Genomic DNA, 4,641 nt, shown 5'->3' with positions numbered 1-4,641 from the left:
ACGCTGTTAATATGAAACCTATAGAAACCGGTACGGAAACTTCATATACTCGCATTGCGGTGTGGCAAAACTTACAACGTACAGACGTTGTGGAAAAAACTACAAGTTAATGCTACGACAAACTCTACTGTGGTTGCACACTGTCTGTTGCAAACACGGATGATGCGGAAAAATATCATATGCAATTGTTATGGTGCGGAAAAACAATTACTGAGTACCTGCGGTGCGACAAACTAGTTCGTTCTGGTGCGACAAAACAATTGCCAGCAAACGTTGTGCGGAAAAAAGTAATATGCAAATGAGGAGTCAGTTCTGGTGCGGAAAAAAAGTAGTATGCAAATGAGGAGTCAGCAGTTCTGGTGCGGAAAAAAAGTAGTATGCAAATGAGGAGTCAGTTCTGGTGCGGAAAAAAAGTAGTATGCAAATGAGAGTCAGCAGTTCTGGTGCGGAAAAAAAGTAGTATGCAAATGAGGAGTCAGCAGTTCTGGTGCGGAAAAAAAGTAGTATGCAAATGAGGAGTCAGTTCTGGCGCGGAAAAAAAAACGATATGTAAATGAGAAGTATTTGCAGAGCGGAAAAAAAACTAGTTCATTCTGGTGCGACAAAACAGTTGCTGGTTAGGACCTTGTGCGGAAAAAAACTAAGATGCAAATGAGGAGTATGTTCTGGTGCGGAAAAAAAAGAAAATGCAAATGAGGAGTATTTCCGTGCGACGACAAACTAAGTTAGTACGTTCTTCTTTTATAAATAGTAGAGTAAGACTGTGCCGGGCCTTTTCTACGGTCACAAGTCGCTTGCAGTTGCTATAGATTTTTTGTTGGAAAAGATAGACTCACCCCGTCGCTTGGCTTTTCAGTTTACCTTTTCCCCCTTGAATGTACTGTTTATTTTATATTTATATGCCCACAGATTTGGAGCAAGCCAAGTAAAACGAGTCTTTATTATATTACTTAACACTGAACACGTATTCCACGCAATTGTGTCCTCGTTTACGGTGTATGTTATTTTAAGTGTGGCCAAGGAGAGTCCACACTGATGGTCAAGTTGTCAAACTGAAACGATTTTATGAAGCCTCTGCTTATAAATAACTTGAAACATCTAGTACAGGGTGACATGACATATTTTTGCAACGCATCGACGCCCACTGACATTCGTGAATGATTAGAATCTGTAAACACTGTCTCACAATGTGGTATAGGGATCACTTGAACACATGTACACTATCACAAATAATTGAGTGACAAACACGGATTATTACTGAGTGATAGTAGCCTACATATACGGTTGTGGGTTATGTGAAACTTTAAACACTGTGAACGATACCCAAAATATAAAAATTTCCAGAGCACAAATTTGCTGAAAAACCCCAATACAATCATTATGGTCTAATCTCAGTGGTTTATAGTTGACCCCGTGCACTTTGAGTGTGTGAATCATGCAAATAGGAGAACGGACCGGTCGACCATGATACCGCCTGATATGGCCTTGGCTGTTCAAAGGTCAAACTATTGAGGCGCAACCATGTTCTATAAAATTATCCTCGTTCTACCATGCTCCATAGACAAACTATAGAAATAAAATACAACTTGGGAGAAAGAGGATTATCATATTTCAAGCAAACTGTCACTAGATGAAACCAGTAATCAGGTGACGGTTTGTTTGCATTGATTGAGTGGAATGCCTTCGGCTTGAACACAATTTAATAGTATACAAATGTGAAAAATCTCAGATTATGTGAATACATTAACATTTGTGGGTTATATGAAACCTTTAGGTACTGTGCACGATACCTGAGGTATAAAAATGTGGAATAAATTTGAACATAGAAAACAATTCAATCGTTTGACCTATATTCTCATTAGTTAGCTGACCCCTGAACTTTGACCGTGCGTCATCAGAATATTGGGGAAGCGCCCATGGTTTTTCTCAAGATGACATTACACTCAGTCACGTGAGTCACTCAACAGGCCTGCCTTTCTTCGCTTTTCGATATTTATGACGGTGTCGAGGCGTCAATATGATTACAGAAGGTAAGACATCCTACCATTGTGTTTATAAATTGATTGACTGACTCTGCCATTTTATGACACCCGGGATATGACACCAATAGTATAATGATGAAGACAAGGGCGCCCGTGGGAGGGAAGCTCTCCACCCTCAGTACTCAAACACACTATGGGGGAACTAATTATTTAAGGCGGAAAAAATGCTTTGATATGAATAAGTGTTGTTTTAATTACGTTGTGTAGGATGTTCGATGTGTGCAGAGTACCGGGTACACCTTCCATTGCTCTAGCAAACTGCTCAGCCAGAGAGGCGGGTTGGGTGTAGAATTGAATCAGTCTTTGCTCTACGCAAAGACTGATTAAATTGTTGGTTTATTTTAATACACGATCTTTTCGATTGTGACGGCTCCAAGGACATTGTACGTTCATTATACTTCCCCCTGGTACGGATAATGCTAACTCATTGTACCGTACATCAGGGTGAGGGTGGGGTTGTACATCTTACGGTAACATTTCAATGTTTACCGAAATACATGCACGATACAATAAAATGGAAATAGGGCTGAACCATGGATGCGGGAAGGGGTGAAGAATAGAATGGTTGATGTGCACATGTTACTTGCATTTCACAGTTTCATATATTTGTTTCAATTTTTCCCTGAAATATAGACGAAGAAGATCAAATAAAATTGTATTTTTCATATGGATATTCACAGAAATTGATATATTACTTGATGGTGAAGTATCATGGCTTTTCGTTGAGGTAGGCTCTCTATGAAACTTTTTTTATTGCATTTTTGGAAACATCTTTGTTTTTACTTGCCTGTGTGTTTCTTGGAACTTGACTAAGTTTGGTTTAATTTTTGTTATTCAAATTTTAGAGATTATGTGATAATTTAGCCTTGGTAAGGCAAAGTCATGGGGGCCAACTATACGTATTGTATGAAGTATTGCAGTTTTGTTGCCATATATATCGGACAGACTTCAATGCCAATCATCAATATTCAGAGATATCTCTCGAGCATTACTGCTGCTTTTAGTGTTGTCATTTGTCTGTGATACTGTTCTTGTGTAAAGATTTACATGTTGAAAATTTCTGTTGTCATTTAACAAGCATCAATGTTGAATTTTGTTTTAAAATAGCTTTGTTGATTTTTAAAGACTTATTGTAGATATCATGCATTTTTAGCTCATATTTGGTTTTATATATAAATACCAAAAAGAGCTTATATGATGAGTCTGAGTGGCGTCGATGTCTGTATATTTGTGGGTATGTGCGGATGTATGTCCGTCACACACAAAGGCTCCCATACCGCCAAAGCTACCATCTCAGTATTTGGTGTACAGGTAGATGTAGGGGTTGAGATGTGAATTTGTTCAAATGAACATATCAGTGTCAAAAATGTGCAAATGAGGTAAGAAAAAGGGAATTTCTGCATGTGTGCAGGAGTGACAGGCAAACTCCACTTATCTTGAGTCATTTCCTGTCATTGTTTATGAACTGTTACATATTAACAGAACTGCCCAAACCATAGACAGTAGAGGGGAGGAAGACCTTCAGTAGAGGGGAGTTGTTTATGAACTGTTACATATTAACACAACTTCCCAAACCATAGACAGTAGAGGGGAGGAAGACCGCCAGTAGAGGGGAGTTGTTTATGAACTGTTACATATTAACAGAACTCTCCAAACCATAGACAGTAGAGGGGAGGAAGACCGTCAGTAGAGGGGAGGAAGAGCGTCTATGGTCAAACTAAGAGGGGCTAACTGCCTTTCAGCTATGCATGTTGCTAAAGTTAACCTCCAGTACCTAAAATTTCAGACCTTCATTACTTTTGTCATTCTTGTTTTTCTGGTTTAAATATTTCTTGTTGTTTTTCTGGTTGTACTGTGCAGAAATCATTGTCATTACATCAACGTAGAATTTCCTGCGCTGAACAGATAGAAACAACATTTATTGTTGATCTTTGTTAACCCACACTGGTATGTACCAATTCTGATCAAATTTGAGCGACACTGTATAATTGCGGTATTTTTTCATTAACGTTAGGTTTTCATATTTCAAGAGGAAAGTATTGTCACGGCTTGACCTTTATCGTAGAGGGCCTAGAGCTTTGTCCCCGTTTGACGACATATTATGTGCTATACTGGTAAGTGTTGCGGACTGTATCCTCAACAGATTATGGTACAATACAGTTACATACAATATTATGCATTAGGAAGCCTGATGAAAGCTAAAGGACTGTCTCATTGTATACTTGTGGATTGGGTAATCTAGGATGTGGTTTAAGCATCTGGAGAATGGGATTTTGGTAGCCTTCAAAGATGTAAAGATAACCTAAATTAATAACATGATTTACTACAATTGGGATATTGCTCCAGCTTTCACCTACACTATTTACATATTTTTCCAGGAAACCACTGCTTTGCAAATTGTTTCTAATATGCCCGCTTATAGCATGTTAAATTTAGACTCAGATGAATTCACTTTGTTGTTGATATGGACGGGACAAATATGCAACACCTTTGAAGATTTAAAGGTGCATTATAACATATGGCACAAAAAGTTATGATGTGGAATTACAATGCTTCTATGTACATAACATCAGTCATGCTGTTCCTATGTTTTACAGGT

General features: G+C 38.4%; 1 long non-coding RNA gene across 1 annotated transcript; it reads left to right on the top strand.

Annotated features, from left to right (window-relative positions):
- Positions 1 to 1,919: 1,919 nt before the first annotated feature.
- Positions 1,920 to 4,158, top strand: LOC139148779 (uncharacterized). Its single transcript, XR_011556009.1, has 3 exons — positions 1,920 to 2,030; positions 2,676 to 2,769; positions 4,057 to 4,158. It is a non-coding gene; the product is annotated as an uncharacterized lncRNA (long non-coding RNA).
- The last annotated feature ends 483 nt before the right edge of the window (positions 4,159 to 4,641 follow it).

The sequence above is a fragment of the Ptychodera flava genome, chromosome 13 (genome assembly GCF_041260155.1).
Source record: "Ptychodera flava strain L36383 chromosome 13, AS_Pfla_20210202, whole genome shotgun sequence".
NCBI lineage: Eukaryota > Metazoa > Hemichordata > Enteropneusta > Ptychoderidae > Ptychodera > Ptychodera flava.
Note: the sequence above shows the minus strand (reverse complement) of the source record. Positions and strands in the feature narration are given on the sequence as shown.